The 23,153-nt window shown below is 38.4% G+C and overlaps 1 long non-coding RNA gene across 2 annotated transcripts; it reads left to right on the top strand.

Moving 5' to 3' along the window:
- The first annotated feature begins 221 nt into the window (after positions 1-221).
- Positions 222-21,294, top strand: LOC145239910 (uncharacterized). Of its 2 annotated transcripts, none has more exons than XR_013862400.1 (2): positions 222-712; positions 18,784-21,294. It is a non-coding gene; the product is annotated as an uncharacterized LOC145239910 (long non-coding RNA). The 2 variants fall into 2 exon arrangements; XR_013862399.1 differs by lacking the exon at positions 222-712 and adding an exon at positions 13,971-14,118.
- Positions 21,295-23,153: the final 1,859 nt, after the last annotated feature.

The raw sequence follows: 23,153 nt of genomic DNA, 5'->3' as shown, positions 1-23,153 counted from the left end.
TATATAATGGAAGGATCAGATGATTTACTATCACGTGATCCGGAGCACAAAATAAAACTTTAAAAGGGTGAATAACAACAACAATTCTTCTTGGTTAGTATTCAAGGTAAGTGCACGCCGATCCTTCTCTTCTCGAGCAATCATTAATCCTTTTTTTCACATGATGAACGGACATTTTTACATAAGGAACGAAATAATGATTACACCGTGTTACGCTTATCCCAATCCATTGTTCTTTAGCAGTTGATTTTCTCTTGACATAATTCCACGTTTAAATCGTGTTTTTTCATCTTTTAATTTTGATTCTTTTATGTATTTAATTTCTTAATGAATTGGACACACTGTAATAATTTTTACTTACCGGAACTCGATGTGGAGGGGTGAAGCAAAGCAATGGAATTCTGTGTGGCAGTCGTTCAAGCAAAAGGTTTGAAATTGCTTGGTCGACTGATTTTATAATAGTGATTGTTTTTTTTTGTTTTTTTTTTTGTTTTTTTTTTTTTGGTCCACTCACGTGGATCGGACTTAACATGTACATAGAATTGAATAGTGGCTATAAAAACACTATCGTTGATATTGTTGGTTGGTCTTTTTGTTTAAGTCCAGCATCCAGCACTCCAGCAGCCCGTTTCATAGTTACTGTTACAAAGACGAGGCAATTCGTTGCAACTCCTGTTGAACAAGAAAAGGCGTGAAAGGTTCACCACGTAAGGTAAGGGTTTCATTGTTTTTTTTCCTTGAGTCCTGGTTTAACCCGTTGAGTTACAGAAACGCCCCCCTCCCCCGTTTAGTCGGTTAAAAACCGACAACACACATCAAAGATTGTATCAATTTACTAAAGAAATAGTAATGCACTGTTTTGAACACAAAAGAAAAAACGAATTCATTCCAATCTTTTTTTTTTTTTCGTATTGAATTCATGGAATGAAAGGTAAGGTTTTTTCCCCCCCTTTTGTTTACACTTTAAACATTTCCATTCGATAACTTTTTGAATAATCTTAAATATTAAAATTAAGTTTATTTTTTATTGCGCGCCAAAAAAAAAACAAAAAAACAATATTGATTCCCACCTGCTTTATAATATGCTTTATATTGTGATTAAAAAAGTATGCCTCTCCGATTAAAAAATCGGTCAATGTCACGTTTCTTTCCAACTTCCCCCCAAAAAACTTAAAAATTACGAATTTTATAAATTTTCGGTGGTGCTGAACACGAATATGATATTCTAATTTGGGGCAGATGAATAGTTTTCACGATATGAAGAAATTATTTTAAAAAAGTGTTGAAAGGTAAAATTCATGAATTTATATCATGAATTAGTTAAGTAAGTGTGCGAATTTCATATCATGCTTTTAAATGCTTAATAAATATTTTTTTGTGTGAAAATATTAAATAAACATTGCTTAATTCAATGATAATATCGGTAGTTCAAGAAATTAATTTTTCTTTGAGTTATATTATAGCGACTTCTTAATAGGATGCTATAAAAAAGGTATAATCAAGGACCAAGGTCTGAGGCTAAGAAATTTATCCTAACACATCAATGACAACTGGCTGAGAGAGAAAGAGAAAAAGAACGTCTTACCTCTTGCAACAGATGCCGTCGGTTGCGACCTCAGGTATTAGTCCTTGTGGTCCCGTAATAATTCTTTATAAATACAATAATTGATTGAGAAAAGAAAAAACAAAGGAACTACCAAGACGGTGTCCCAATTGTAAATAAGAGAAGAAAAAAAGAAAAGGAAAAAGAAGAAAAGGAACAACTTCAGACACGGTGTGAACCGATTGTAAAGATGGGGGTAAAAAATAGGTATTTATTTTCAGAAAATTTACAAATAAAAATTCAGAAAAATTTGGCACAAGGCCGAAGATGGGGGAGGGGAAAGGACGGTCTTCTCTGACTAGTGCTAACTAATCTAACCTAACTAGTTCCTACTTTCACTCTACTTACACCATAATACCACATTCATACTATACATCCATCAGCGTATACATCCTTCATCAATCACCATAAGAACATCATACCATGATAACCTAATTAAAACCCTTAAGAAAGGGGGGTTTGGGAAGATAAAAATTTTATATACAAAATATAAATGAAATATTTACAATGTTAGTAACAAAAGACCCCCCCCCCGTTGTTAAACTATGGCAGATACACCGATTCGCCAGTCGAAAGGGTGATGCGGGTCCGAACGCTTTATTTAAAAACACCTCTTACGAAAACTTTGAAAGGGAACCCGCATCTCTGGCGAATCAAGCGACCTGTCACCTAATTGGGGAGGGGAGTGGGGTTAAAAAAAAAAATTAAAAAAAAAAAAAAAAAAAAAAAAAAGGGACAAACTTAAAAGGGGCCTAATGATCGCTATCACACACTAGCTAGGTTATGAACAAAGAAGCCTAAATAATGGTCCTACTCTTGCCTATATCGTGACCTACTCTGGACTAAAAACGAGTCAGGGCTGACGTTCGTTCCTGTCACCCAAAATTCTTTTTCCTAAGGAACATCCAAGAACCAGTCAAGACTTGCTTCTCTCACCCGACATACACGCGCAACTGACACCCACCTTTCAACAAAGTCTGACGGAGAGAGTCTAACTCTCTCGGCCTTGATACGATCCTTCAAATAATGACGGAAGAGTCGTATAAGGTCGAGGGGAGCAAAGTCCTCAGATCCATAGACCACTTTCATACGTGTGTTCCAGATAACACCTCTCATCACAGCTAGCAAGGTCAAACACAAATCTTTTCTGAGCCTATCCGTTGTCGGAGCCCAATTGCTACAGACATTAATAGGAGCCAAAGTTAATGAGGATGCGTTCAGTATGCGGACCATGAGACCTGTAACAAACTCAATCAGCGGCGTCACGATGCGACAATAAACGAAGGCGTGACATAAAGTCTCGTCCTCATCGCCGCACCGTTTACAAATAGGCGAGTCCACCAAGCCAGCTGAGTGAAGTCTCTTACCGACCCAGAGAGCATCCCGAATTACCAGCCAGGTCAAGGAAGCCTCGTCGTTAGTGAGGCATCCTGACCCAGGCGCCCAAAGCCAGATTGAGCGGAGCTGCTCCTTCGTCAAAGGGAGCCTCCCACCGATGACATCCGTTATGGATCCCCTCACTAAAACCCGATATAATGCCTTTCGGGACAACAGCAGAGTGTTAGAGAGGCTTTCCTTCACTCTTAAGAGGGACTTCAGTGCGCGCCGGCACTCGCGATAGAAGGGGCATTCACCTCGGGGCAACCTGTGTGCCTCCCCCTCGGAGTAGTGCACCCCTCTCAAAGCCGGGAAGGCTTTCTTAGTGTCCTCCATCCAGAGGCCACCGTTTTCCCTATCTTGTGTGCACATTCGATCTAAGTAGTAGAGCCGTAGCGTGTATAGCCGAATCTCCACGTTTGGCATACCTAGACCGCCTTCAGAAGGATGTAGGTAGCAGACATCGCGACAGACCTTAGGGGCCCTTCCAAGCCATAAGAAGTTGAAAAGAGCCCTCTGCAAATATAGCAGTGTGTCTGACGGGATTGGAAGCACTGATAGACGATAAATAGCGATTGGATAGATGTGGGTATTACACACCTCCGCTCGCCCCTTTAATGAAAGGTTTCTACTGATCCACCGTGAAGCTGCAGACCGTACCGCTTTCAGAACCTCCGACCAATTTTTCTCCAGCTGGAGGTCAGGACCAAACCAGACGCCGAGTATCTTGCAAGGCCCATCGCTCCAACTAAAGGGCCCCTGAAGGGGCATACCCCTCCAGGCACCAATGCGTAAACCCGAAGACTTGTCGCAGTTAATTTTGGCCCCTGTTACCGTTTCATACAATCTGATTTCTACACCGACGACACTAATCTCAGCACTGCTCGTTACAAGCACAGTTACGTCGTCGGCATAGGCGGAGTACTTCGCCTGGGCATCCACACCTGGCAAAGTGATTCCGCGTAGGACCGGATTCACCCTTAGCCTGCGCAAAAATGGCTCGATCGCAAGCACATATAGCATGGGTGATAACGGGCACCCTTGACGAATGGAACGTGACAAACTGAAGGGTCTCGACCTCTTCCCATTTACTTCTACCATCACCGCGGGGTTAGCATAGAGAAGATGAACCCAAGAGCGAAATTGCGGGCCAAAACCGGCCACCGATAAAACAGCCCCCAAGTACCGATGGTCAACCCTATCGAAGGCTTTGGACTGATCTAAATTGATCAGCGCGGCCTCAGTGTCGACTTTTTCTATCATCAGGCGTATCGAGTGCAAGTTATCCTGGATTGTCCTGCCCTTCACGGCACACGTTTGCTCGGGGCTAATAAGACGAGCCAGGACAAGCTGCAGACGATTTGCGAGAATCTTGGCCAAAATCTTTAACTCAGCGTTAAGCATCGTTAAGGGCCTGAAATTACCTAACCCATCCCCTCCATCTTTGCTTTTACGAACAAGCTTTATCACACCCATGGTAAAGTACTTGGGGATTGAGCCGTTCCTAAACCATGAGTTAAACAAAACTGTCAGTAAGGGGACGAAGATGTGCGACAACCTCAAATACACTTCGTAGGGAAGACCATCGATCCCCGGTGACTTATTAAGGCCGACCCGCTTTAAGGCTTCAATGACTTCATCCTCCGTTATGCCACCTTCGCACCTAGCCGCTTCGGTCGTCGAAAGACGAGAAAAGTCAGCCAAATAGGTGTCAAACTGTTCTAATGACAGACCGGGTTCCATGGAAAAAAGCTCCTGGAAATGGGATCTAAACGCCTCCAGCACACCCTGGTTTGTGGTCACGGTACGCCCGTCCGGCAATGTGACATGAGCGATGTGCCTATCAGCCGCTTGCCTAAGCTCCTCTGCACGCAGTTCAGCGGCCATGTTTGTTGCTTCCTGGGGCATTCTTTTTAACCTAGCCCTAATCGCTAAGGCTTGGTGCTCCTTTTCAGCAAGGGAGGCAAGCCGAGCCCTAATTATATTAACGCTAGCACTATCCCCCTCCTCCACCGCCCGATCTAGTCTAGACTCTAGTGTCACTTTAGCTGCCCTAGAATCTAGTTTGAGTCTTTTGCTAAAGTCAGCAGCAAAGGACCTAATGACTTCCTTAACTTTTACCCACAACCTATTCCCAATAATTGCCCCCGTCAATTCCCGCTGTAGGGTTAGTAATAGCCCGTCACGGAAGCCCTTCACATCGAACAACGACGTGTTGAGCTTCCAGTAACCGGCTAATCTAGGCTTAGGTCTATCTAAGTTTACCCGTACACGAACAAGTCTGTGATCCGAGTAAACTATATTGTGGAAACTTGGACAATTCAATACTCCTACGTCGACTCGCCTAACTAAGAACCGGTCGATATAGCTCGAGAGCTGTATCGAATCGGAGCCGCCTCTACCTGTCCAAGTCCACACTAAGTCACGGGGCTTTTCATTTCGGAATTTGTCGATAAGATCAAACTTATCCACAAATTCACAAAATAAAACAGCATCTCGATCTCTGTTAGTTCCCCTAGATGTTAACCCAAATCGATCTAACTCGGGATCCAGGACGGCGTTCCAGTCTCCCGCTAAGATAACCGTTCTGGAAACATCTATGAACTGCTCGATCCGCCGAAAAACCCCAGCCAGCTCAGAATGGCTATTGGGCGCATAAACCCCAATAAGACGTAATGCCCTACCCTTTATGGTAGCATCCAAAACACATAGTCTTCCCTCCGGATCCAAGTAACACGGGTCACACGACGCATCTAGAGACCTTTTAACTAGCCAGGAAACCCCTCTCGAGCGAGAATTATAGTGCGCTGAGTAAGCCTCAAATGTCTTAGACAGTGCACCCAAATGGTCACCAGGAATAAGGTGGGTTTCCTGCACACAACAGATATCCACTCCGAGGTGCTGCAGGTCCAAACTCAAGCGCCATTTGCGCGAGTCGGCCCTTAGCCCTCGGACATTTAAACTAGCAAGCTTGAGATCCATGGTGGTGCTTTAGGGTTGGGAACCAGGAACGAACATCGCGGTCGTGAGCATGCCGATGGCTCTCGTGAGGGAATAAGTACCCATCGTAGTATCGATGAGGCCGTCACGAGAGATACCACCGACATGCAAAGGATAGGTTAATTTTGCTATCCTATACAGGGAGTGGTGAATTTTTACCGGGACCCTCCCAACACAACATTTTTTTAGGCTTTTTATGTCAGAGTCTTTGAATATTACTATGGGAGGGGAAAGATTGAAGGTCTTGTTTGCCTCCTCCAGCATTTGCCATAGGTCCTTGGCTTCTTCTTTCTTCCTAATAACGGTCAAAATCCGTTTTGCATTGGGGAAATTGGTGGGGGTGTCTATTAGCTTTCCCCCTATCTCCCTGAAATCGATTAACTTGCTGAGGTCAGCACCTTTAAAATTTTTGTTGTTGTTCAATGCAGCAGCATTTAATATACAGATATCTTTTCCAGGGAGGTAGAGGGTTTTTTTCTTTATATCAATTGCGGGGGTGGTGTCCATGTTAATAGGGTTAGTCGAGGTTTTATCAGGTGAAGTGGAAGGGGTATTGTGAGGGGACTTAGAGGTAGCTAGGACAGGAATGGAGGATTTGTTTTTCTTAATGGGGCTTATTGGTATTAGTTTGGGTGTTTTTGGAGGGACGGGAGATGTGACTGGAGGAGGCATTTTGAACGGGGAAGGAGTTTTGGATGTAGAGGGGGAACTAGTGATTAGCTTCAAGTTTTTGGGTGGAGGTGATTTACATGGGGATTGAGGTATTTGTTTTTTTTGAAGGTCCAGTTTTTTTTTTAAGTTTATGATTTCGAGGTACTTTTCCCTACCAGGGTCTTTCTGCAGCATGGCTTCCTCCCTCATCTGGTCGAGGGAGATGCGTCCAGGGGTTTTTTTGCCGGGAGCGATCTGCCAGGGTTCTCCTTTCAGGATGTCGTTGGTCGCTTCATCAGCTGGCTGTTTGGGAATACTTGGCATGCTGGTTCCTAAGTGCTGGCCTGTAGTTTTCTTTTGGTTTGGTGGGGGTTTTTTAAGTGGACACTCGGATGTTAGGTGTCCGATTTCCCCGCAGTTCCAACATGTGGGACGTCTGCCGGCCACTATTATCGGTAGTCTTTCTTCGCCAACCTCTAAAAAGAATGGTATACTCATAAAATTCTCTTTATTGAGGAGTATGTCAAAGCTCCATACTCCGTGGAACTCATCCACTTCCACGTGGACCATCTCCCCGAATTTTAAGAAGAAGGCACCAAGTTGTTCGCCGTCAATGTGGTGCGGGACGTGGAAAACTGAGACTGTGGTGCGTCTCTTGCCCATGTACTCTGTTCTGAGGATATGTTGTTGGGTGATGATTCCCTTTTGGGAAATAGTGAGGCACTCCTGCGCGGTGTTGAAGAGAGCGCTCCACGTGTTGTACCCCTTACATTTGATGACGCGTAAGGGTCTCAATCCTGCGTTAGCTAGTAGGTTTAGGATGATGTCGACTGAGGCTCGTATTACTTTTTTGGACTTTCTATCCACGACGAATAGTGTAAGGCATCTCTTGTTGATCTCTTCGAGTTTCGGTATGTCGACTATAAGTCCGGTGTTGGTGACTTTGTCTAGGCATTGTTTTGCCTTCTCTATGAACTGGTCTATGTCAATGTCGACTTTCGGGGGTTTGGTCCACGGGTTTGCAGCTGCGCCGTTCTCCGTCTCCATATTGACGATAACAGGCGTCTGGCTCGCAGAAGCGGCCATAGCCGAACCGTTTAAAAAACGGTTAAAAAAGTTCACAAAACTGTTATAAATAACAGTAAAAACAGTAGGAGGGGGGAAAAAATTGTGTAGAAAAAAATCCGGCTCAGTGAAGAGGAAGAAGAGGAAAAAGACAGAGAGGAGATAACAGACTTACAGAATAATCGCAGTGTAGACTCAGGAGTGGGGGTAAAAAATAACATGCAAGCTAGTCAACTCATACAATTTTATAGAAGGTCTAGGGTCACATGATTTATCCATTAGTATAAAAAACAATCACAAAGGGAAAGACGCTTTCGCATCCATCTCTCAAAACCCGAGCTCATTGAAGGTAGGAAAGATTTTCTTATAATATCGAATTCATTAATACAGACTTTAGGTTTTTTCGTAAAGCTCCTGTAAAAATTACATATTTTTTATTGTTATAATTTACGATACTTTATTTTTTATAAAAAAGCAAAAATAAATTCATGCGGTTTTTTTTTCTACAGAAACCCATAACTTTAGTAAAGGTATTTTTTGTTTAAAGAAAACAGTACATTTCCATTACGATTCAAATAAAAATAATAAGTTCATTATATTCAGTGATCATTATTTAATAAATATTACAGTTTCATTAAAATTGGTTCATTTCCTGATTTTTTGTGAATTTTTAAGTAATATAGATTGATCAAAATGTTTATACAATTTGAGCATCTGCATTCATTTTGCACGTAGCTATCTAAATATATATTATTCAATGTGACATATAAATATTTTTTAATCTGACATTTAATTTTTATTAAAAATATGATTATTTGAGTATAAGTTCCTTATAGGTTCCGTAACAGCTGAGTTCACCTTTTGCAAATTTTACATAAAGGTAATTTATGTGCCTGAGAGTGTTCTTAGATATATTTTGTACTGAAATGCATCTGATAAGTATGGAAAATTGAAAAAATTAAATATAAATAGTCCCTTTTTTTATAGATGAAAAATAATTTTTACAGGAGAATGTTTTAAGTTGCATCAGCAAGGGAGATAAAAAAATCTTAACAAATGATTATTTATTAGAAAAAACAGAATTAATGACATATAGAAATGTAGCTTACTGGTAGCACATTTGACTCCACATCGAATGATCCCATGTTCAAGCCTGGGTTACCTCACCATTTTTTAAAATAATTTGTATGTATGATTTTATGTGAGGAAAAATCTTTTTATGTTGATGATTACACCGGGAAGGGGATGGACACCAAGAGTTCAAACGGGTTTCAAATAGCTAGGAGTACGATGTGATTGAAATTTACTTGTCCTTTCTAGACACATGGAATTGCTAATTTAAAAATCTTTTGTTGGCAATAAGAATAGAATTTACTCTAGTCATGCTGTCGGGATAATAATCGATCGAAGAAAGCAGTTTATCACATGGAGAAGGCTTTGGAATTCTTTTTTTCTTTTTTTTTTTATTACATTTTCACCCCAAACAAGGTACATTGCCACTTTGTAGGGGGCTACTATCAGGGACATAGACATCAGGGGTACTGTGTAGGAAATTGGACAGCAAGATGTCGGTTCACATTGCACTTGAACTTCTGCATGTCAGTACAGTTGGGGAAGCAGGGACCCGGCAGGGAATTCCAAAGTCTAGCTGTCCAGGGGAAGAAACTACTGGAGTAGAAGGCTCTCTTATATCTAGGGATCTCTACTGTGAAGGTGTGGGATTTAGCCTCTTGTCAGGTTTGTCGGGGGTATTTACATCAAGGGGGCACAAGTGCTTGCAATTCGTCAGAGCATTCACCATTAAAGTACTTGTAGAAAAGACAGAGGGATGCAACATTTCATCGATGGGACAGGGGCTGAAGTTTAGATGACAGTTCAGGACCTATCAGATTGGCGACTCTCTTTTGAACCTTGTCTAGGAGCAAGAGACTAGTGGCAGATGCACCAGCCCAAATATGACAACAATACTCCATACATGGGCGAAGGGTGGCCTTATAGAGGTATAGGATACTTTCAGCCATTAGTATCTTTCTAGTACAGTAGAGAGAACCTACCTTCTTCTCAGCAGTCCTGGCAATACTCTCAATGTAATTGTTCCAACTCATATTTCCTGAGAGCATTAGGCCGAGAAGTTTAAAGGATGTACTTTCAAATAAAGAGTCATTGGCCATTGCTATTGGTGGTAGGGAAGGTTTCTTGTAATTATTGAAGGAAACGAGTTTAGTCTTGGCAGCATTGAACGTGACCAACCATTTATATCCCATTCCACTACAGATCGTAGGTTTCTGCCATTTCTTTAGATATGTGTTCATTTGTTTTCCTGTCATGTCTGTTATAGAGTGTGGTGTTGTCAGCATATATACCCATCTCACAGGCAATTTTGTCATCGAGGTCATTTATGAATATTAGGAATAACAGAGGTCCTAGGATAGACCCCTGAGGCACTCCCGCATTTATATCATATTGTTTAGATGTACGACCATCGAGGACAACCTGGATTTTTCTCTTATCTAAGAAGGATTTAATTATGTCATGTATTCTTCCAGTGATACCATATGATCTGATTTTCCTGAGAAGACCTTCGTCAAAAGCCTTAGATATATCTAGAGCTACCACTCTACCCTCCCCCGCTTTGTCCAGTGACTGATATATACATTCTGAGATTACAGTTAGGATGTCTGTTGTTGAACGGGCTTACCTAAATCCATATTCTTGGTCAGTCAGAAGTTTAGTATCTGTAAAGTGATGGACTAGAGCTTGGTTAATTATGGTCTCAAATATTTTGGTGAAAACTGGGAGGAGGCTAATGGGGCGATGATTTACTGGGTCAGTTCTTTTGCCAGAAGAAAACTGGTACTACAGAAGAAGTTTTCCAGCAGGCAGGAAAGCAAGATTCATTAAGGCATTTGTTGTAAAGTTTGGAGAGAACTTGAGCTACTTCGGCGGAGCACTTTTTTAATAGCACAGCTGGGATGAGATCAGGTCCACATGCTTTTACAGTGTCAAGATTTCTTATGATAGCATGCACCTGATAAGGGGTGATTTTCAGATCATCTTGTGTGGCGTCTGTCCGCAAAAGAAAGTCAGGGAGGGGTGGTTGGAAGAGTCCAGTGTGGAGTTGGAGGCAAACCGACTGGCAAGCATATTAGCCTTCTCAGTTGCAGAGCAAACAACCTCTTGATTGTTGGATAGTGGGGGGGCTTGTTGATTGCCCATTATTTACTGCACTGTTGTAGATTTTCCAGAAGTCACGGGTTCCTATTTCTGTGCTTCGATGCATGTTTTGGTGATTTCAGTAAGTTCTCTCTTAGCTGTCGCTATTTCTTTCTTACAGTTACTTCTGACTTTTATATACATCTGCCTGCTTGAACTGGACTTATGTCAGTAAAATCTGCAGTACGCATGCTGCCTTTGCGCGATGGCGACTGCACAAATAGAGGTAAACCATTGGGGAGAGTGGGGCTTGCTATAAAATTTCCGTGTGGGAACACGTGCTTCAATTGCTGTTTTGAACCATTCAGTGGTCTCATTTCCGCACTGTGCAGCAGGAAGTGAAAAGATATTTTGCCATGGGGCGTCCCTGATGAGATCCCTGATGGCTTCTCAGTCAGCCTTTTTATAATATCTCATTGTTTTGAGTAGTGGCTCTTCGGTTTTTGCTCTAAAGTTTAAGGCTATTTCAACTATTACCACTGCATGATCGGTGTTCCCAAGTAAGCCGTGGGCATTAGTTACACAGCCATCGGGAACTGTGGTCAGAAACAGATCTAGAAGTGATGCGAGTTGTTCTTGCTGGTCTGGGAAACGAGTTGGAAACATAACCATCTGTGATAGGGAATGAGATATAGAGAAGTTATATGTTGTCATACCAGCTGCGTCTTGGACATTGAAATCACTAAATACATGCACTTGTGTGCTAGTGTCGAGGGAAAGTGCTGAATCTATGCTGTCAGAGACTTTGTTTATTAGGGTACAGTCCTGGGTTGAGGGAGAACGGTAGAGAAAATAAAAGTTGCTAATGTTATGTTGCATGTTAGGTCTAAAGCAAATAAAGGCTTGATCGTCCGATTCTAGTTCAGTTTCTCTAATTGAGGAGAGGGTGTTCTGAATATATACTCCAAGCCCGTGCATATTTCTGTGAAACAAAAATGTAGTAGGCAAAAAAAATAAATGTTCTGTCAGCAACAGTACAACTTATCACAGTATCACAGCCATCAGGGGAATTAGACCTTTGGGGGGTCCCAATTTATCCTCTGGGTATGGCACGAGCCAACCATTATCTATCCAGGTGTGGAGCTCCTGCGTGTATTCTTCACGAATTTCTGCTGGCACTGGGTACTCTGACACTCGATTATGCAGCCTTTCAGGGGGGTGGTCCACAGACCATTTCCACGATGCGGTCCACGTTCGGTTTTGATGGTCAAAGGTAGCAGTGAAATCTGGTTCATCGATAGAAATGGCTGCGCATTTAATACTTTTCCTGGCGCCCAGCCGCACTGATCCTGTAGACTTGACAACGACACCTCCTAGAGATTTTATGGCGTCGATCTCTAGAAGCAAGTCAAATCCCAGTGGCTTGCCATGCACCACCAACACATCGACTCTGGCAGACACACCTTCATCAGTGGATACAGAGACCGTTCCAACACCGCAGCACGCATGGGACATTCCACCAATTGTGTTGACATTTACGTTTGTTTTTCTCCAAGACCGGCACCAGTCTGCATGTAAAATTGTCCTGAAGCATCCTGTATCAATAAGCGCCAAACATCGCGTCCCATCAGAATGGATGCTTATCACCGGGAGCGTCGTGTTCACATCTTGGTTGGGAAGGAGACTGGCGCTTATGCGTCCTCCCCTTGCTCGTTTGCCGAGCAGTTCCGAGCCCAGTGTCCACTCTCACCGCAACGGTAACACCGTGTTCCACGTTTTCGACAGTCCCTTGCAAGGTGGCCTTTAACATTGCATTTGAAACAGGTCACGTTAACAGGATTATTCTGGGCCCTGTTGTTGGGTGAGCGTGTGGCCGCAACCACATCCTGATTTTGTTCGCCAGTCGTCGTCAAAATTCTCGCTCTCGACATTAGCTCCCCCATGGTCAGGGCTTTGATGTTCGGCACCTGTTGAAGAGCAATTGAGATGGTGTCAGGGAATCCAGTGACAAAAATTAATTTTGTGAGTCTCTCTAAGCTTTCTCCTGTGAATCCGGCCAATCCAACCAACTGCCTGATTTTGTTGGCGTACACATCCACACGTTCACCAGCCCATCTAACCATAGTTATTTTTCTATATACTGCAAACGCATCATCAGTAAATGCCTCCTTTAATCAAGCCTCAATCTGGTCTATTTTCTTTTGATCGTCCTCCTCCATTTCCATGTAGAGGGCCAGCGCATCGCCTTCCAGGTATAAAGGTAGCAGACTCGCTACGTCATCCACCTGCTGAAATTGTGCGACAAGTCTCACTTTTTTCAGCCACGCTACAATGTCTCCCTCGCCAGAGAACGGCTTGATAATATCACTGCTTATCCGCACCTTCGCCATATTCGAGCCGAAATAGCTTGAAACAAAAATGTAGTAGGCAAAAAAATAAATGTTCTGTCAGCAACAGTACAACTTCAAAATAGTCAATATCGCCCACCTCCAGAAGAGAGGGAATTCCTGTCCATGATAACCGTGGTAAAAGAAGACACACTCCAATCGCCAGAAACACCCACACACACAATTTGCAGGACACTGCCGACTCGTCTCTAGCCTCCTGCTTTTCTAGTGGCCGGGAATTATCCATTTGCATAATCGCATGAGAAAGAAACGTGATTTTCCGAGAGTTGCATGGGGTAAACGCTAATAAAAACCCCCGGACGCCATCTTGGAATTCTCTTTTCCCCCCAACCGGTGACACAACAGACGTACCCGAGGTAAGCTCTTTTTCCCCTCATTTTAGTTATTGCTACTTCTGCTACACTCCCCCCTGATCTCATGATCACAAACGGGGCAGGGGGGCAGTCGTCTCTGTCTGGTACTTCTCCGAAGAACTGGAGGCAGCACTTCCTCCCTGCCATCTTCCTCATCGCCATTATTGCCACCAGTCTGCTCCATAGGCGGTGTTTGACAATCAGGGCAGGGGGGCAGTATTCGTCTCTGTCGGGTGCTCCTTCGTAAAGGCAAGACGGGTGGTCCTTCCTCCGCTTCTTCAGTATGTACATTATATGGCTCAAAATCCTCTCCGTCGTCCTGCATCATACTCGCTGTCTTTTCAGAAGACATCATACTGTCTGAGTCTCCCTCTTCCTCCGATGTAACAACATAATGGCGAGGGCGCAAATCCTTCACGTGACGAGGCACACCGTCCACCAAAACCCCCGGACGCCATCTTGGAATTCTCTTTTCCCCCCAACCGGTGACACAACAGATGTACCCGAGGTAAGCTCTTTTTCCCCTCATTTTAGTTATTGCTACTTTAGGTATCTTATGAAAGTTGTTTAGAGGTATTTAGCTTTGGAATTATTGTTTTCTATTTAAAACAATACTTTACATTATTTGTCTTTAGGTATCTTATGAAAGTTCTTTAGAGGTATTTAGCTTTGGAATTATTGTTTTCTATTTAAAACATTACTAAACATTTTTGTCTTTAGGTATCTTATGAAAGTTGTTTAGAGGTATTTAGCTTTGGAATTATTGTTTTCTATTTAAAACATTACTTAACATTATTTGTCTTTAGGTATCTTATGAAAGTTCTTTAGAGATATTTAGCTTTGGAATTATTGTTTTCTATTTAAAACATTACTTAACATTATTTGTCTTTAGGTATCTTAGGAAAGTTGTTTAGAGTTATTCAGCTTTGGAATTATTGTTTTCTATTTAAAACATTACTTAACATTATTTGTCTTTAGGTATCTTATGAAAGTTCTTTTGAGATATTTAGCTTTGGAATTATTGTTTTCTATTTAAAACATTACTTAACATTATTTGTCTTTATGTATCTTATGAAAGTTGTTTAGAGGTATTTTGCTTTGGAATTATTGTTTTCTATTTAAAACATTACTTAACATTATTTGTCTTTAGGTATCATATGAAAGTTGTTTAGAGATATTTAGCTTTGGAATTATTGTTTTCTATTTAAAACAATACTTAACATTATTTGTCTTTAGGTATCTTATGAAAGTTGTTTAGAGTTATTTAGCTTTGGAATTATTGTTTTCTATTTAAAACATTACTTAACATTATTTGTCTTTAGGTATCTTATGAAAGTTGTTTAGATGTATTTTACTTTGGAATTATTGTTTTCTATTTAAAACATTACTTAACATTATTTGTCTTTAGGTATCTTATGAATGTTGTTTAGAGTTATTTTGCTTTGGAATTATTGTTTTCTATTTAAAACATTACTTAACATTATTTGTCTTTAGGTATCTTATGAATGTTGTTTAGATGTATTTTACTTTGGAATTATTGTTTTCTATTTAAAACATTACTTAACATTATTTGTCTTTAGGTATTTCATGAATGTTGTTTAGAGGTATTTTGCTTTGGAATTATTGTTTTCTATTTAAAACATTACTTAACATTGTTTGTCTTTAGGTATCTTATGAATGTTGTTTAGAGGTATTTTGCTTTGGAAGTATTGTTTTCTATTTAAAGACATTACTTAACATTATTTGTCATTAGGTATCTTATGAGTGTTGTTTAGTTATTTTTTGCTTTGGAATTATTGTTTTCTATTTAATGACATTACTTAACATTATTTGTCATTAGGTTACTTATGAGTGTTGTTTAGTTTTTTTTTTACTTTGGAATACTTGTTTCCTATTTAAAGACATTACTTAATATCATTTGTCCTTAGGTTTTTCATGAGTGTTGTTTAGATGTATTTTGCTTTGGAATTGTTTTCTATTTAAAGACAGTACTGTATATTATTTGTCCTTAAGTTTCTCATGAAAGTTGTTTTAGATATATTTTGCTTTGAAATTATCGTTTTCTATTTAAAACAGTACTTAATATTATTTGTCCTTAGATTTCTTATGAAAGTTATTTAGATGTATTTTGCTTTGGAATTGTTTTCTATTTAAAGACAGTACTTAATATTATTTGCTCTGAGGTTTCTTATGGGTGTTTCGTTGTGTGTTTTTTTTTACTTTGGAATTAGTGTTTGAGAAAAAGATGTGGTTTACATCGCGAGTTTTTATAAAATAAAAGCAAAATACTATATGAATGTGGATGTTTGAAGTTGACCGTGTTGTATTGATCAAGGCTTTGAGTCTCAGAATGGCAATAATTTGCTATTGAGTTTAGGTGGAGAAGGGTGAAAGTTGATATGTTTGGGGGTGCTTCCATAACTGTAGATAAATCGCATACGAGTGTAGGCAGTTATTTTTAAAAGGACAATTCCTGATGAGTGATAGTTACTGTTTAGAAGGATTGAGTTTGAATTATAATTTTTTATTATATATATATATATATTTCCATATTTTCCTGCCAGGATGCAAATTTTGTACTTAATATAATTGTCTCTATACCATATCATAAGCAATAATTGTGTTGTGTCGTCTGGTTCTTTGCTAAGTAAGAAAGTATCTGATTTCTTTTGCTTCTGTTTTTCATATGAGCTTTTTCAATACAATGTTACTCATACATATATTTTTTTTCTTGATAAAGATTTCTGCCTCAGCAGAAAAATGTTTAACTGGAAAATGATTTTCCGAAAACTATTAATATTAAACTATAAAAAGGAAGATACTAGAATTTAAAAAAATAATATTTTATTTACACCCAATCAGATGTGCCTTATGTACTAATAAAAATGTAATGTGCATTTTGCTGCACTTCTTATGATTTTAAATATTTATAAATTTTCTCATTATAAAACGATTATTATATTGATTATAATTTTTTGACAGAAGAAATAGTAATAATAGTCGCTTAGCGTGGGTTGACAGAAAGATTAGTGTAAATAGTTACAGCGGAAAACCCGTAATATCCAAATCTGAAAAGTATATTTTTCTTTTTAAATCGATATAATATAAAACATTCTCAAATAAAGCAGAATAACATGTAGATTATTATTATCACTATTCCAAAGGAATTCATTAAATATTTGGGGAAGAAATTTAAAATTCGTTTCTGTTTTGATGCTTCATTATGGCTCCATTCCTTATTCTCGCTCACTCCCTCTCTCTCTCTCCATATATCTTTCTCTCTCTGCTCTCTATTTCTCTCTCTCAACAAAGTTTCACGGTTTTAAAAAAATATTTTAATATGTAAAAAAATTAATCTGAGGGTAAAACCTTCCAATTATGCTATTACAGATTATTAAATTTTTATCACGATATTACTAATTATTAATGTTTTAAAATATTTTTTAAATATTTAGATATTTTAAAATATTTTATTTCAAGTTTTACACTTTCACACAACAAAGTTTCAGTTTTTTATATTATATATATTGTTCTGTTTCTATTTTCTGCTAAATAAATAGTTATAAATACACACACACACGTACACACACACAAACACGGTACAGAACGTCGTCAAACAAACAAAAAAAGAAAGAATTAAATAAAAAAAACACTGTAATGGTCGTGTGTGCAGTTAGTAGTAGTACAAATAATTCCATAACAAAAATACGTTGTTGTGTCGATTTTTTTCTGGTTGCTAAGCGACGACCTAGCAAAATGGCTGATCACATAAAAAAAACACAATAATACATAGCTTTGTCAGTTGCCGATAAATTTCTATGCATTTCAATTATATATATATATATATATATATATATATATATATATATGGAGAGAGAGAGTATACATAAACATCTTGCCTTTTTTCCTCGCTCACCTTTCTCTCTTTAATTCTAGCAAGCAGTCACTCTGACACTGTTATAGAAAGAAAAATAGTAGTAGTAATAGTAGTAGTAGTAATTGTTTTAGCAAACAGTTAAATGTTATGTTCTGGTATAAATAGTAGCTTGGTGGGAAAACCCTTAAAAACCGAGTTTGTAAAAAGATCTTTTTTTAAATCGATATAATATCAAATTATCTCTATAAATAAAATGAACTCATTTTTTCACGTCGGATTTTGACCTTAATAGGATTAAAAATCAAGATATTTCATGCAAATATAATATGCGCAAACGGCAGAACAATATCTGAGGGGTGTTATCGGCTTATTATTTCTCAAATTCCTCGATAATCTTAGATTTCTATACTTTTTCTGCTGAGAAGTCACGGCCAAAATCGGTTAAGATCAATGGAAGTGATAAAATATTTTCTCGCTAATAAATTCCTCCTCCCCCTGCCACAACTTAACACCGTTTGGGGATCGTTCACAAGGAACAGTTGAGAAGAGAACACCGGTTTGGCTTCGTAGTTCTTTCATGTGAAGTTATTTAAAATCACTAAACTAAGCTGCAGTGCTCTGTGGCGTAGTGGTTAGCGTGCTGGACAATTCACATTATATTTTCACGTTCGCGCCGACCTACCGTAGTCGTTTTTTTTTTTTTTTTCCTAAACAACTGGAATGGACTTTTCTTGGTGGGCAAACTGTTAACGTTGCAGATGTTATTTTTGTTTTTTTTTCACACTTTATTTTCCTACTTTTACTCATGACTCCGAGTTTGATCCTTCCTACTTACCTACCATAACATTTTTTAAAACTCCCCCCCCCGTCCTGGAAACAAACACTCGGGCAACGCCGGGTACCCCCGCTAGTATAAAATAATATCTGAAATGAAACAGGAGAATATGGAGATTATTATTATTACTATTCCAAAGGAATTCATTAAATATTTGGCGAGGAAATTAAAAATTTGTTTTTTCAAGCAGTACCTATGGCGTCATGACTCAATAGTAGTCTGCAAGTAACATTTTGTTTTTCGAGCAATTACTTGCTCGACTAATATATCATATATACAACAAACAAACATGTTATCGACGATACAAAAAGATTTTATTTGTTTTATTTTTATTATAGACTTTGTTTTACTTTATTTATACACACATTTAAAATGTGTTTTATCTTATCATAATAAAAAACAAAACTAATATGTGATCTACGATAATACAAATATTGAATTTCTTTTATTTTTATTTACAGATGTTCCTGCTTCATCACGTTTATATAATTTATTTTTAACATTCTGTCGACAATTCTTCGCTTATATGAAGAAAACAGAAGCAGCAATGTATGTTATATTCTTATGAAGTTTCTGTAATCTGGCTAAGAACCTATAAATTTAGAATAAAATACGGAAGTAAAATGCCATATGAAAAACTATGTTAATCTTGTTCTACGATCAATTTTAGTGAAACATGCAGGTACACAGTGATGAAAAGCCACATTCTTGTGAAGTGTGTGGGTATTCTTGTTCTCAAAAATTAAATTTAGTAAAGCATATGAGAACACACACTGGGGAACAGCCATATTCCTGTGAAATATGTAAATATTCTAGTTCTCAAAAATCAAATTTAGTGAAGCATATGAGAACTCACTCTGGAGAAAAGCCATATTCTTGTGAATTGTGTGCATATTCTTCTGCTGATAAATCAACTCTAGTGAAACATGTGAGAACTCACACTGGGGAAAAGCCACATTCTTGTAAGCTGTGTGGATATTCTTGTTCAAGGAAATCAACCTTAAACATACATATGCGAACTCACTCTGGTGAAAAGCCACATTCTTGTGAAGTGTGTGGATATTCTTGCTCTACAAAATCAAAATTAGTGTCACATATGAGAACGCACACTGGCGAGAAACCACATTCCTGTGAAGTGTGTGGATATTCTTGTTCTCAAAAAGCAAATTTAGTGATACATATGCGCACTCACACTGGGGAAAAGCCATATTCTTGTGAAGTTTGTAGATATTCTTGTTCTACTAAATCAACCATAGCCATACATATGCGAACGCACACCCTTGAAAAGCCATATTCTTGTGAAGTGTGTGGATATTCTTGTTCTGCAAAATCAAATTTAGTGACACATTTGAGAACACACACTGGCGAAAAACCACATTCATGTGAAGTGTGTGGATATTCTTGTTCTGAAAAATCAACGTTAGTGAGACATATGAGAACGCACACTGGCGAAAAACCACATTCCTGTGAAATTTGTGGATATTTTTCTTCTACAAAATCAACGTTAATAACACATATGAGAATGCACACAGGCGAAAAGCCATATTCTTGTTAAGTTTGTGGATTTTCTTGTTCAAGTAAATCAACGTTAGTCACACATATGAGAACACACTCTGGGGAAAAACCATATCCTTGTGAAGTTTGTGAATAATTTCCAGAACAACACTACCAGTCTTAGTGGGTAAACTGAACATTCTATCACGTGTGTGGATATTCTTGTTCTGCAAAATCAGCGGTAGTTACACATATGAGAACTAACACTGGGGCAAACCCATATTATTGTGAAGTGTATGGATATTCTGGTTCTGTAAAATCACATTTAGTGACCCATATGAGAACTAACACTGAACCCATTGAACCAGATATTTACTATACAAAGTGGCGACCCATCAGGTTTTCTACCACTATTAGTTGACTAATGATACTACCGAATAATCTATCAATCAAACGTGGTTCTTCCTCACAACTGTCAATACCTGGAACACTACCATCACCTCAAGAATTGCAAAAGGCAGATGGAGAACAACTGACATTGATGTGCATGAAACTGCCAAAAATCCGAGCGACCAGGCCAGTAATTAAGACATAATATCGCTCTAAAAAACATTAAATCACGAAGCTGAATAAAATCACATATTTTGCAGGAGTCTATATTGTCAGAAAAAAAAAATTCTCTCAATTCCAAAAACGATGCAAGTCCAAAGCAAAGAATATTACACCAGCAGAGAAATGAAAGTGGGGCGATTAAAGAATATCATCAGCGGGCTCAGTTTCCAATATTATGTAAAAATAGAAGAGATGGAAAAAGTTGCAAAAGAACAAGATAGCAGCACTTGCCAAAAGGATCCAAGCAAAGGAGAACAAACAGAAAGCAAAGTATCATTATAAACTCTCCAGGAGTTATGCAAGACTATTCTACAGAAAGCCTGTGAGAAAAAATCACCGTGGAAAGGTCACCAAGAAAGCAAGGCATAGAAGAGTATCGGACGCCCCTGATTGAAGATGAGGGAGCTAGTAAATTAGAGACCACTTGCACCCTAGAAAAAAAGCAAACAAGCCAGGAATTCTGGAATCAAAGATAAAATCTAGAATGGGGAAAAAAAAAATATGGACAGATTCCAGAATGATAAAAATAAACTAGAATTGACAACTTATCTAATTTCTGACTTAAAAAATTTACAGCACTCCATATTGATTATGGTAGCGGCTTCACTAGACTGATAAAGGTGAGGTCTCACCAACGTGGGTATTAAAAGGTGATACCACCCTCATACCTAAAACTGTTGAGACACAATGCCACGGTAATTAGAGTTATCTCCCCTAGTGCCTCCACTTCATTTTTTTATGTCTTGATTAAAATGAACGAGTACGGAAATATTATATTTACCATATATCAGTTTTTTGGCACCAGGATTTTTTACATGCCACCCTAAAAAACCAACAAGTGTAAATAAAAACACAGATTAAAACTATTTTTCGTCTTTAATTTTGATTCTTTTATTAACTAGCAGTTCATGACTTGCCCTATTTGTTAATACCCTTTATGCAAAATTTCAAATGTTTAGACAAAAAATTGTCTGAGTAATTTGGTAGAGACCACAGAGGTGTATATTTTTTTAACTTTGACCCCAGTTTTGACTCCTTAACCTTTATTGATTAGGGCTCAAATAAAAATAAAATGTTTGATCCGTGTCCAAGTTATCTACATCTAAAATTTCAAGTGTTTTGACCCAAAATTGTCGGAGGAGTTTTGTATAATCTGCAAAGGTCACATCTGTCAACTTTAATCTTTTGGCAGCAAAATTTTCGCCCTATATCTTATTAAAATGCTTGCTGCATATCTTAATACGTGTTATGTAAAATTTCAAATATTTAGACCATAAATTGGCTGAGTAGTTTGCTAGAGACCGCAAATGTCAAATCTTTTGAGCTTTGACCCCTTGACACACATTTTCAACCCAACCCGATTAAAAAGCTTGCCTTATCTCTGAATACCCTTTATGTAAAATTTTCGACGGTGAAATTTCTGGCCAAAAACCGATTAAACGATTTTCCGTCATCTCAATACCCCTTATGTCAAATCTCGGGTCTGTAGACCGAAAATTGACAGAGTACTTTGGTAGGAAAATGTACACATACACACACATGCACAGTTTCAATTTTATAGATATATAGACTAGCAGTCCGGCCCGGCTTTCTCAAGCCTATGCACTGTTTATAACTTTATATATATATATATATATATATATATATATATATATTAAAAAGTTTGATTCATGTCCAGGTAACCTACATCTAAAATTTCAAGTGTTTAGACCCAAAATTGGTGGAAGAATTTGGTAGAGTCTGCAAAGGTCAACTTCAACTTTGACCTATTGCCAGCTAAATTTTCGCTTAAACAGTGATTAAAAAGATTGATTTATATCTGAATACTCGTTATGGAAAATTTCAAAGGTTTAGCCCAAAAATTAGCTGAATAATTTGCTAGAGACCGAAAAGGTCAAATCTTTTGAACTTTGACCCCTTGGGAGTCAAACTTTCGGCCACAAACTGATTACAAATCTTGCCATATGACTGACTTCCTTTTATGTAAAATTTCAAATGTTTAGGCCAAAAATTGACTGAGTAATTTGGTAGAGACGGCAGAGGTCAATTTTTTTAACGTTGACTCTAATTTTGCCCCCTTAAATTTTACTGTTTTTGGTTCAAATCAAAGTAGAAAGTTTGACACATTTCCAAATAACTTACATCTAAAATTTACAGTGTGTAAACCCAAAATTGTCAGAGTAGTTTAGTAGAGTTTTCAAAGGTTAAATAGTTGAACTTTAACCTTTTGTCAGACAAATTTCTGACCGTAAACCAATTAAAAAGATTTTCTCACATCTCAATACCCCTTATGCCAAATCTCGAGTCTTTAGACTGAAAATTGACAGAGTAGTTTGGTAGGGAAATTTGTCCTAATTTGTACTTTTGGGCACTTGGTGGATCATTTTACATTAAATTTCAATTCCATAAAGATTCTCCACCATAAAATTTGAAATATTTTATTTCAACAGTGTTATCTGATAATTTATTTATTTGTGTATGTGTGTGCGCACGCCTGTGAACATATCTTTATTCATTAAAATAATTTCTAAGCATTAATACAGTTGGTATAACTAAAAAACAACAACTCTGAAACATGGCTGCTAGAGAAATGAAACTAATAACATGAAGTCCAGTTTGGGAAGCGAACCAATTTTACATTGGTAAATAATTTTCAACTAACACTGGTTTCGGTTTTCCATTCTTCTTTTAAGCCTTAAAAGCATTTTCTTTTTTGCCGTTACGT

Source organism: Euprymna scolopes, chromosome 19, assembly GCF_053919585.1.
Source record: "Euprymna scolopes isolate OS-2025 chromosome 19, ASM5391958v1, whole genome shotgun sequence".
Lineage (NCBI taxonomy): Eukaryota > Metazoa > Mollusca > Cephalopoda > Sepiida > Sepiolidae > Euprymna > Euprymna scolopes.
The sequence above is the reverse complement of the archived record's forward strand: the minus strand, read 5'-3'. Positions and strand labels throughout refer to the sequence as shown.